General features: G+C 38.6%; 1 pseudogene; it reads left to right on the forward strand.

The window, feature by feature from the left end:
- The first annotated feature begins 11590 nt into the window (after positions 1-11590).
- LOC149235887 (uncharacterized) lies at positions 11591-12583 on the forward strand (annotated as a pseudogene).
- The last annotated feature ends 705 nt before the right edge of the window (positions 12584-13288 follow it).

Genomic DNA, 13288 nt, shown 5'->3' on the forward strand with positions numbered 1-13288 from the left:
CTACTGACTCTATTATATACTAGAGCTCAGATAACTGAGTTTAACTAACAATAACTCCACTAGATTTCTATATTTTAGCAAACAACTCATGCACAACTCTACTTGTAGCCTACAAACTCGAATTGGTTGATTTAATTGGCCAGCTAATTGCAACTCAACTCATCCTGTTGATGTGGAAATTCGAATTTCTCCATTTGACTAAGGCACAAGTCAAATGAAGCCTTTTATTGCTGCAATTAACATAGATCAAAACTGAAAAATATGTTTATTCATAATTATATTTGTAGAATAATTCTCTTATCTATTACAAACTAAAAAAATTCTTTGGTCTGGTCCAATAGCAAACCAATTTTCTACAAGGCAAGTCTCCTACAGTAGGGAAAAGATCCTTTCTTTTGCAAAATTTGGAGCCCTTGGCTCATACTCAGAGATCATATTTATAATTTTTACAAATAAAATCCAAAAAGGTGTTTTTTTACAACTAAAATCCAAAAAGGAGTTTTTTTTACAAATAAAATCCAAAAAGGAGTTTGTTTCAATGACAACTGAATGAAGATTTTAACATCTAATTTTAGAGTTGGATGATCCAGGTGGAAAATTTTTTTTTCCGGGGAAAATAGAGTTCATAATTTCTATTAAGAGGTATAATAGAGATTACATGCTGTAGATGCCAAAGGCATATGCTAATATAGTGGTATTTCCACCATTCAGTAGTACCATAAGATCTGTCCCATATGTGTCACTATGGATACGATAGGGCTGTATCCATTTACAAAAAGTTCAGATATACATGTTGTTCTGTAGTGAGCAAAAGTAATTAGAGGTATAATTATTTTTATATCAATGGTTGTTAAAACCATGGAAAATGCATGATAATAAACAAAATAACTCATAGTATTAAAGTAAGAATTTAATTGCATGATGATTGTTAGCGCTTGAAATTTCACCTCAGGCTGAGAAAGGTAAATTCCAAGGCAACATCAAACCACTTAGCCTCGTAGCTAGCCCTACGGGGCAGGAGAGGGCTCTCTTCGGTCTATCTCAGTAAAGATCTTCAATGGGCGAGATGACCAATAGGGAAACACTGATTTTAGGCTAGTAAACTGATCAAGAGGTTTAATTTGGGATTTTTTTTTAAGTTTTGGTGGAAAATTGGGGAATGGCAATTTCGGGTGCGGGGATTGGACACAGTTTTCGCAGGGAGTTCTTTGGGGCGAGGTAGGAAATAGTATTGATGCCTTTGACAGAGATGGATGGATGAGAATTACTAGTGAGGAGTTAAGGAGAGCAAGCAATAACCTTGAATTCCCCTTAAGCAGTTGAAATAATTGATATCAAGCAAATTTAAAAGCAGAGCATGACAGTCATGAATTCTACTTTAACACTTCATTTGCCTAATTTGCAGAAGGAAAAGTAAGAAAATGATTCACATAACACACTTACAAGTACAAAGAGAAACGCACCATCAATACATGTGACCACAAGAATCCCAAAAAGGACTGCAAAACCCTGGTCTTCCTTTGCCAAAAATTGCAGATATACAGTGAGTAATACAATAAGAGCTTCTCCCTCAAGAGTCCAACCATGAAAATGAGCAAGAAAGTACATAATATAGGCCATCTAACATCTTTCCCTGCCTCTAGGGGTCGAGTTCATCCTTCTAGGAGCTGTTTCAACCAATTCTAAACTAAGCACTGAAAATTAGGCAATCAAAACAACTTGCCTCTATAAGTTAGGAAACCAATTCATTCATTAAATGCATGCTATTTCATGAATGAATATTCTAGAGAAGGTAAATAAGTGTCATATCAACATGAAAATACATAAATTACATCAAAGAGGGTGAAAAATCCCATCAAAAGTCAAAACTAGTAAAATCTGGGCGAATCCATGAGCTGTAAGTGAAAATTTGTGAAAATTGCCTGATGGGTCGCGCACAATTCCTGGACGTGTCGCGCACCTTTGGAGGCACTTGCAGGTGTCCAAATGAGGCAAAAGTGGGCTTGTTGGAAAGGTCGGGATGTCTACTTTCCAACCCAAGTGGAATTTCTGAATTTGGTTGTCATTTGCCCCTCCAAAATTGCAATCTCCCAAGACTGCTCCCTGTGTGTCAAAAATGTGGCAGAAAGTCATTTTTTGCTTGTTTTTTGACTTTCTGGAGGCCCAAAACTTGGTGAAATTTCCTAGTAATGGCTGAGCAAGTGTAACTTTTCATGAAAAATCCAGAAATGCTGAGTTTTTCCAAAATGGAGTTGCCAATCGAAAGGAGGAAAACCTGTTTTTGCCAAAAAAAATCAAAAATGACCCAAAATACTCAAATTTTTTTGGAATTTGTGCTGGAGTTGAGTTATCTAGTATCATGCTCCTTCAAAGAAGCCTCAGCCAAGATGTGGAGGGGGTCGGGCCTTTTCCTTCGTTTTTGTGCTTTGGCCAACTTCCTTTGGAGCACTTTCATTTTCGCCTTGCATACATGCATCCGTGCCCAATAATGATTTTTCATGTTCCGGAGCAAGTTCTTATCTTGGTTGGCCTTGGCCAGCAACCTCTCCAAATGAGCATTGACCCGAAGAAGCATAGCCTCTCGCTCAACGGGTACCAAATCGCCGGGTCTCTTTCGAGCCAAGTTGCGGTCCTCATGGATCCTCCGCAACTCATCAAGATTGTGCTCATCCTCCAACTGCTTGTTGCGCTGCTCTAAATAGGTGATCGTCCATTGTGCCCCTTCCAATCTTCGCTGCAATGAATCATTTTCAGCTCTTAGGTGCTGAATGATCTCCTTTGACTCTAGGCTAGGAGAACTAATATCAAGGTCTACCACCTCTATGTCTGGAACATCTGATGGCCCCTCATCAATCCTGGGCTGTTTACCCCTCTCTGATACCTGTGCTGCTGTCCGAGACGAGGCCCCTTCCACCTGGTGTGGAGATAACACTCGCTGAGCTGATGAAGAAGGCGAGACCCCTTCCACCTGATGTGGAGAAAATACTCGCCTAGCCGCTGCAAATAAGGCCCTGTGGCCTCTCTGATAAGTGACCAATGGAGGAGAGCTGACATGTCTAGTCTCATGGATATCATGCTGCTGTGATGGTCCTCCCTCCACATGAACAATCTCAGGATGTGGTAGCGGTGCTGTGAAAAACTCATGAGAGATAAACTCTTCCCATGGGATGCCCTGCTGTGCCAACTGATGTATGACCACAAGCTGAATCAAACCATAATGATAGAGGCTCCTATACTTCTGTGCTGGGCTCTTCCTCTGCATCAAGGGCACCATCCTCTCAATGTTTCGGCACAAGAAAACATGGATGTTCATCATCCGTACCCGTGTGAAATGCATCAATAGGCGAATATGGTACGAATATACCTGTGAAAATCTACCCTCACAGGTGAAATAGAGCATGATAAGCCTCATCATGGGGGCATACTCACTCCTCAGAAATCTGAAGGCAAATACACCCGTCAAGTGTCTCATGAATGCAGGTCTAATGAAAGGCTCATACTGAACACTGTCCAACATCTTGCGCTTATTCCACACCTCTCCGACATTAGGTATCCCTATGGCTTGAGCAATCATCTCGGGTGTCAATGTAAAATCCACCCTGGCAAGGTTCACATGTCCATCATGCAAATGCAAAACAAATAAGCGAGCCAACTCCCTGTGATGCTGAATCCGAGAGATCCTCTCGCAAAACTCATAGCAAGACATATAACGGAAGCATGATACTGCCATTGGACAAGCCTGCAAATCGGTCAAAGAGGTGGGCTCCTCTCTCCTATGATGATCGCTCTTTCCACCCTTGTGAGGCCTCCTCTGTACCTCAAACTCTGAAGCTGACGCATGGTCATCACTTTGCTCATAATTGGTTTCGGTTTCTGACATTGTTTTAGGAGCAAAGTGGCTGAAATATACTGTTGTTTCTGCTTTGTAAACTGCTGATTAGAATGCTTGCAAAATTTGGCAATTTGTGGTTCCTTGGCAAGTTTGCTGGTGGTTTTGGCAGAGAGAGTGCTGATGGGTCGCGCGCCTCACCCAACAGGTCGCGCGCGCTTGACGGGTCGCGCCCGTTGAGAATTAACACTGGCGGAGGTGGCCTGACGGGTCGCGCTCGCCTGACGGGTCGCGCGCCAGTCTCGACGGGTCGCGCGCCTCCCAAACTCACCGAATTCACTCAAACGCTCTTGCAACTGATTTCTCTATCACTTGGATGCACAATGGAGCTTGATGGAGGGAAATAGAGCCTTTATAGCCTTGCTTTGAATAAATTTCATGTCACAACCCACTTTCTAATGTTTTTCCATGACACTTTTTAAACTTTGAATGCTGTTGTCTTTTTGGTTTCCTTTTGTCCTGAAATTGATTGATTTGATGTTTTCCTTGATAATTTTTTGCAGGGATAGCTTCTGAGGGGTCTTGGCAAGGGAGCCAGGGTTGTATGCTGTCCTTTGAATCATTTTGAATTTTTACACGTTTTACAAAATTTTGTGAAATGACCTTGGCTTTAAAAACAAGGTTTTTAAATCCAAGGTGAAAATTAGCTGCACAAGATAGAATCTTTCGAAGAAATACTTTGAAAATCATCCCTCTGGCTTGCTGGGCACTTATTTACTTTCAGAGACGTGACCTTGAAGATAAATTTGACCTAAACCCTAGACCTAGAAATTTTGACCTCAAGACAAGACAAATAACCTTGAAAAAGTTTAATGACTAAAACAACTTGATCCAGCAGTGCCAAGAGGGGAATGAAGACACCAGCTCCTCCATCAGGGTTATGGCATGCCTAATGGAATGCAAGACACTGATGAGACACCTACTTATGCAAATGCAAAGAGCTTTGATCGCTGATGGAGGGCTACTAGACCGACTCTAACAATGATTTCAATTTTACCATCGTAATTATGATATTCGCACATGGATTTTGTAAACCATGGTATTTACCCATGGTATTTGAAAAGTAACAAGAGGCATGACTCTCGGTGAAAGTTACTTGTAAAAAATATAAATGCAAAGCTTCACCATGGAGTAAACCATCATTTTTCTCATAATGTAGTCTTTATGGTATATTACCCATTTCAATAAATACTTGAGTTCCTCTTGTATTTTTTTTTGCAATATTTCTCTTACACACTGAGTTCTTATTATAATGTTTTTGGTTGGGCATGGCCCAACTTGGTCCAAGTTTTGTGTAACGACCATGCTCAGACTATGTACTTTTTTTTTTTTTTTTTAAACAGCAATGGCAACCAGAAGGGAAACGCATTGAAATTCAAATTTATTTAGCACACACATTCCTGCCACTCATTTCAGGAAACATAACCGAACATTTTCATACCTTTAACTAAGATCAATAGTAATGAAATACATGTGTACCGTTCACCAGAAGGCGAGACTCTGCTTGCTCTGCTGTTGCTGGTATTCCCTTGTAGCTGATCACCTCCGCGAGTGAATGATGACGCACTTGATCCGAATGCGAAGACTCATCGGTTAACCTCCCAGCCTACTCCTTGGGTACTCTTCTTCCCCGCGGACCCCCGAGCTGCAATGGGGTTGTACAATGGAGACAAGCACTAGCTGGTAGAGGAGAGCACACCTTGGCTCAAGAGTCCCCTCTCTAAATCCTCTACCTCACCAAACTCACTATAGCTTCGTAATCACTGCTCTCACAACATCTCATCCATCCAACAATAGTGTTCCCAAAGTCCCTTCTCCCATGGCTTGCCCCTTCTTTTATAGGAGTCCTCATAGGTGACACTTGTCATGTCATGCATAATTAATTATTTTTTTATAATTCAATAGCTTGATTATTCACCCACCCATGTGTCATTCTCACATCAAGGTCTCCCAAAATTATTTACTTAAATTTTTATTTAAAACTAATATTTTCCTCACCTCAACAAGATTCCTATTTCTTCTCCTAGTTGTCTCTTTATTCCCCCCTTTTATTCCTTAATTTGTGTTCATTACTTGAATTCAATTAATGAGTCAAGATTTTATCCCCAATCTACTCCCTAATTTAACTCAGGTTATCTCCTAGATGGATATTCTTATGTTGGTTGTTGACACATGGAGCTTCTCTACATTTCTCTAAATTTAATTTATTATTCTCATTTTAATTCACCTTCCCCTTTTTTTAATTAGGTTTAAATTAGTTTAGGATTAATCTTTATCCTTACTATTATGTTTGTCTTTCCCCTTTTTCCTAATTAAACCACATAATCTTCCTAGTATTTTCCAAAATGGGAAGGGTAGAGTTTTTAAGGTACTTTATTTTAATTCTTCCTATGATCCTCCTTATTCCAAGTTTTATTTTTGATTTAATTACATTGGTTTATAATCATCATTTACCCTTGATGCAAATTTACATAGTTTTCATTCCTTGCTTATATTTATTTATTATTATTTATTTTTAATGATTCCAAGGATGCCAAGTTTGGTTGTGCCCTTCAAGAACTTCCCTAGAAGTTCCAAGGGTGCCACACCTAATAGCTTATTTGTGATGTCAAGGGTGCCAGTTTGGTTGTGCCCTTCAAGAACTTCCCTAGAAGTTCCAAGGGTGCCACACCTAATGGTTTATTTGTGATGTCATGGGTGCCAGTTTGGTTGTGCCCTTCAAGAACTTCCCTAGAAGTTCCAAGTGTGCCACACCTAATAGTTTATTTGTGATGCCAAGGGTGCCAAGTTGGTCGTGCCCTTCAAGAAATTCCCCTGAAGTTCCAAGGGTGCCACACCACTTGCCCTTCAAGCATCCAGTGATTACGAGGGGAAAGCATAGTGCAACGTTATAGACCACTGTCATCTCTTATGTTGCCTGCTATAGTGAGACTAATGGTGTCGGGGATCAAGGAATCCGCCTTGATGCGCGCCCCCCGGTAAAGTCCTCATGAGCGAACCAACTTTGGAACCTGCCCTCATGGCATCATGATCTTCAAGGCGAAGGTGTTTCAACCCTTTCAGCCCAAGTCACGACGGGAGTGCTAGTGGGTGAGATCAGGGACTCTGTCCCACCCCTCCCATGTAGTTCCATCCACTTGTACAACCCCATCACCCATATGTGAGTCATTCGGTCAAGCAACTAATCTGTGCCTGCAACCATTAATATATCATCAGAATATAGTTAAACATATATGGCAGATTCCAAGATCGACTTAGACTTTCACAGATAAAGTAATATAAATTTTCATCAAACCAGGTGTCATCGACATGTCATATGCGAGTGCCTCTGATGGTTCCCTGCCATACTCAATAATCATCAGTAACACGGTTTCTCAATGTTAGTCAATTATCATAATAGCATCATTAACAATTCCTGGTCATTCTCATCATTGTCCATTGTAAGTCTGAACTAAAGGAAGTAGGTAACATAGGGGACACATCCCTTATGGCTATCATCAATAATCATCAATGGAAACATACATATTAATTAAGCTATCAACATCGTAACATCGTAGAAATATACCTATCCATAAAATTTATCCTCATTATGCCTTTAGTAGAGCGCATACATATTCTTTACTACCCTCATCATAATTTCAAATAGAGACCACTTAACTATTAATATTGCAATCATCAGAATACTGATAGAGATACATAACCATTCATGCTACCATAATATCAATGGATAGCATTCATAAACATCACAACCATGAATATCTCAATCGCTAATAATAGTGTCATGGGTCCAGATCTTCAATCTGAGGTCCTCGAAGAATAGAGTGTCTAAGATAATGTCGTATCAGGGTTAGGAAGCTAGAGTGGGCACTACATACTCCCCCTCTTAACAATGGACTTCGTCCCGAAGTCCTTAGAACATAAAGGAGAAACGGCGACACATAATCTTAGGAACCCTTCCTGAAACTCTTGCCAACCTTCTGGTGGGCAGGTTAAAATTTTCCCAAGGTATCTATAACACGAATTCCGTTATAACTGAAGGACTATATCTGGGGAACATTGCAACCCACTTTTTGTATAAATGTACAAAACATACATTATAGATATTATTAAAATTAATAGTTAAAGGAAGCGTCATACATAAACTTTTCCAACAAAATCATCATAATCAAAATCCCAACTAATTAAAGCAACAATTAATAACACCCACCTTCCTTCAATTTACAAATTGACTAATTTAGGAGAAATCTCTCTAGTTTTATTCATTTAATCATGCAATTAAGATAGCAATAATTTTGTATTAACTCAAATTCATAGGGGATGTCTATGCCTTTTTCATAGGAGGAACTACCCACCTTAAGCTTGGACTTCAATATTTGTAATGGTCAATAATAATTGTGTTAATTATTGTTTGATATTTCACCTATGACGTAATCCACCTTTGTTTACCATGTTCTAAATCTTCAATTTTTGTTGGGAACTACAATCAGTACTTTGAAAATAAACATATGCCACTACTTGCTAGGGGGACCTAACAATGCCTACTACACCTTCTTAGAGACTTGATTTACCTTCATGATCCATGTTCTGAAAGTCCAATGTTGTACAACTACCATTAGCACTTTAAAATAAATGCATACCACTCCTTTCTAGTGGATACCTAATGGTACACACTATCTAGAGATAAAATAAGATGTTAACTACATAGAACGTAATCATCACTTGCAATGAATGAGTAGTCCAAACCTTCATCCCTTCAAACCCAGCTACCCTACTTCCTTTCGCTAGGGTAAGCGAGTGAGGCTATCTGGGGCCTATCTTCATTTAATCCTACTGAATCTAATGATATGTAATACAAGGCTTGCACCAATCATTTAAAAAAATCAGAATTCATCCATAATTGAATCCTCAAAGATAAAAGAGATATCTAGACCAATGTGCATCTCAATAGAAGTTTAAATTTTGAAACAACATGCCAGAAGAAGAGAGCAAACTAGAATAAAGCTGCATTCCTTACCCAATATATATAAGATATTTCTAATCAGAAATTGAATATATTAGGAATGTAACCTACTTAACAGAACTTCAGATAGAATGGGTGGTCAGAGAATTCAGTCAGATCAGTAAGTTTACCTGGCATAAATGCAGGGTTGTGTCATCAGGAGCTTCTATTGTTAAACGAAGATCCCTTGAACAACCAAATCTGCAGTATTTCCTTTTGTTCATGGTGTATTTATTCCACATTTGGAACCCAGAACCATAACCATGTATCACTTTATTTATCCTCATTCAATAAAGTTAAACATACTACTCAGTACATACCAACAAAATATTTCATAAACATAACTTTTGCTCATAAACTTCCATAATTTTTGCTCATAAACTTCCAACTCTCGTTCAACAATGTTCATGTAAACTTTCATTAAATAAGCATTTAAACTAACAAATATATTTCTTAAATTTCTATAACTTTGGCAAATACTTCCAAGCCATCATTTTCAACAACTTTCATATAAACTTTAAATAAACATTTAACAACCTTCATGGAAGCTTCCTTTAAATACAATTTGGGCTAAATAAAAATTTCGTTGACCACATTAGGGATTCTGCACTACATACTGAAAGACAAGCACTTCAAAAGTAATTATATGGACACGCTAAAATCTCTTTTCCTATTTTTTAACATTATCTAGACCTAAAGTTCAATATATGGTTGCATGAGTACTTGAATACACTTACATGAACGCAATTGCAAAATATCTAGAGATATATTGATATCTCCACCTCTCCTCATCCGGTCTTCTTCGTTTCTTTCACCATGTTTCGTTTTTAATAACAACTCACAATTTCAACTAAAATTTATTACAAAATTCCGAAAAGAAACACAAAAGCTGCACCAAAATTGTATTCAAGGTTTTTTTTTTTTTCACGCATTGCTCAAAACCTTGTAATGTGCCTGCAACATTATCTAGCCATTTGCAAAAATTACTCTTCAATAACATATATATATATATATATATATATCATAGAGAAGAAAACCAAAATGACCATAACACACAAAAGACTTGTTAAATCTTGAGAATTTATAAAATTTTTATAATATAATCGGGAGATGAACTGAACAGTCACTCCCTATTGTATATAACAAAGACCTACCTAATGGAATAAGATGAATCAGTTTTTCTGCCTAATGGAGTTACTGCCTGGCCTAACAGTTAAATTAGGGAGTAGATAGGGGATCAAATCTTGAATTATCAATTGTCTTTAGTAATGAACACAAATTAAGGAGTAAAAGGAGGAATCAAGAGACAACTAGGAAAAGAAATAGGAATCTTTTTGAGGTGAGGAAAATATTAGTTTTAAATTAAAATTTAAGTAAATAATTTTGGAGACTTTTGATGAGAGAGTGACACATGGGTGGGTGAATAATCAAATTATTGAATTATCAAAAATAATTAATTATGCATGACATGCTAAGTGTCACTTATGAGAAATTCTATAAAAGAAGGGGCAAGCCATGGGAAAAAGGACTTTTTACCCTATTGTTGGATGGATGACACTATGTCAGAGTAGTGACTACGAACTATAGTGAGTTTGGTGAGGTAGAGGAATTTAGAGAGAGGATTCTTGAGCCAAAGAGTGCTCTCATCTACCAGCTATTACATTCCTCCATTGTACAACCCCATTGCAGCTCGGGGGTCCGCGGGGAAGAAGAGTACGCAAGGAGTAGGCTGGGAGGTCAACCAATGGGTCACTGCATTTGGATCAAGCACATCGTCATTCACACTCGGAGGTGATCGACAACAAAGGAAGACAAGTAGCGGTAAATCAAGTTTGAATCTCGTCTTCTGGTGAACGATACCTATGTGTTACAATATTCTTTTGTGTGACTTCTTTATGGCTTTAGTTAAATATATGTAAATTAGATGATATGTCCAATGGAATGAAATTCAGGTATGTGTTAGATAGTGCTTAATAAATTTTAATCCCCAATGTTATTCTCTTCTGGTTGTATTTTTATTGTGATATATATATATATATAGGGTTGGTCCTTACACTTGGTATCAAAGCTATGTTGAACCCTTGAGACCTATGAGCCCATTCATGCATGACTAATTTGTTAAATATCTACTACACTCTACCCTGAAATTGTGTATAGTGGGCTTTCAAGGCTCTCCTCTAATACACTGCAAATTTGTTTTTGGTGAAAGAAAAGAAAAAGAAAAAATGAAGGAATACTTAATAAAATATGGATCTCCCATACTTAAAAAAATAATAATAAGCCCTATTCATTCCAATGGTCTGTTGGAATCTTGATCAAATTGTTTTCTCATGGGTTGGGTTTGAAGAATTGGACAGTCTTGTTATCCCCCTGAATTGCAGGATTTGTTTTAAATTTGGTTTGAAATGAAATGCTTATAGCCCACAATGCTGTTCTTGGGTTTCCAGCGCTATTTCAAGGTTGTATGCTACCTTGCGGTGCCATGGAAGATTTGAAACTGGGTGTTGGCTGCATTCTGAAGATTTGGGCATTTCTGTCGATTCAGAGAAGATAGAGTGAACGTCGATGCAAAGACAATCCCTACCAGATGACCTTCACATTTCGTCCCTTCAAAGTTGAGCTAGGGTTTTGCTGCAGCAAGCGAGAAGACGAAGAATTGATAGGATAATACAGATATCGAAATCTGTTAAATAACGAAGATCATGGCCAAGCACTTGCAGAGGGAAATAATGGCAGTGGCGAAGGAGAGCAGTGTGGACAAAGTTACACAAGACATGTTTCTTGTTTCTGCCATTCTCAATCAGCTGATCTCCATGTTCGACCGCCTTTCTGCCTCACTCATTTCCAAACTCTGGAACAACACCGTTGTCTCTGAGATACACACACACTCTCCGTCAGATCCTATTCTTTGCTTACTCTGTTTTTTAGTCGATTTCCGCATGTCGAGGTCTTGAATTTTCATCCACGTTTCGATCAACTGAGTGACGAATATATTCTCACAGTGGCCTCGGCTCTTCCTCATCTCCACACGTTAATTGTCGGCCGCTCGATTCAGTCGCAGGAGAATCTTATGGATGACGAACTTTTTGGTTTCATAATGATCTCATCCTATCTCCATAAAATCACATTATGCTGCATTGGCAATTTACATGATGCCGACATCCGGGCATTTACCTGACATTACCGTGGCTTGATGACCCTAAGCCTGTCGAGATGTAGAAATTTTATGGACCACACCCTCGACGCGTTGTCAAACTGTAAGTTTCTCCAAGAACTGACATTAAGGGGAGATTTCCAGTTTACGCCTCGGGGCTCTCTAGAGTAAGTGAAAATTGCCAAGGTTTGGTTGTCGTAGGTCTCGATTTCAAAACCCTGGACATTAGTTTACCCTGAGATCACTTGCCATCAATTGCCAAAAACTTGAAACCCTCACCTTAAAGTATATGCATAGGGATTTGGGGGAATTATCATGGTGTTGTTCTCCCATTCACTTGCATATAGAGGCAGATGCCACAAATAACATCGATGTTTCGATAATAAATATTGCTTTGGCAAACAGAAAATTGAAAGAATTTAGTTATGTTAATCGTTCAGCAGCCCTAGGAGACTCAGTTGTTGCTGCCATTATGCATAATTCTCTTGCTCTTGAACGTTTGAGTCTCGAAGCTTCAAAATTGAGCAAATATTCTGTTTGACTTGAAGACTCCTTCAAATATACCCTACTTTATGCTTCTCCGTAAATATCACTCTATCCATATTCCTCTGCCATCTCGATCACTGTATTATGCCCGCAGGAATTACTATGATACCTATCGCCCACATCGTAAAACTCTAAATGCCCACAAATGCTTATGTGGGGAACATTGGAACTGCTCGAATGATTTTCTTTAAATTACCCAGATGATTTCTGGATCAGAGTGAAACCATCAAGATTATTTCTAACCTAGATTCACCTAGCCACATCGTTTACTGGTCAGATTTAAGATACCCAACTGGTTTTCTGGTCAGATTTTCCATGCCCAATTGGTTTTCTGGTCAAATTGTAGGCAAACAACTGGTTTCCAGGTCAAATTCATGCAGCCCAACTAGGGATTTTTATGTGTAAAAGCATAAAAATTTGATAGTAGGTTGAAGAGAGGTTGCTCCAGGGGAGAGAGAGCAAATGAGTTCTGTGTGACTGGGTTTGGGGAGGGTAATTACACAAAACAATGCCAAAATTGTTTTCCCCCTGGCATGCGAGGACCATTAATATTCAACATCTCATAGGGCTCACAATTAATGTTGAGAATTCCAAAGTGTAAGAAACCTTAAATAGCCATACAAATGGCAAGGATCTAGATTCGTTGATATATCAAAACTATAAATATTCTACTCCTTTAGACAATGGTAGATCTGTTGAT

Source organism: Pinus tabuliformis, chromosome 8 (genome assembly GCF_031772625.1).
Source record: "Pinus tabuliformis cultivar Carrire ecotype Pingquan chromosome 8, CPIR1, whole genome shotgun sequence".
Classification (NCBI taxonomy): Eukaryota; Viridiplantae; Streptophyta; class Pinopsida; order Pinales; family Pinaceae; genus Pinus; species Pinus tabuliformis.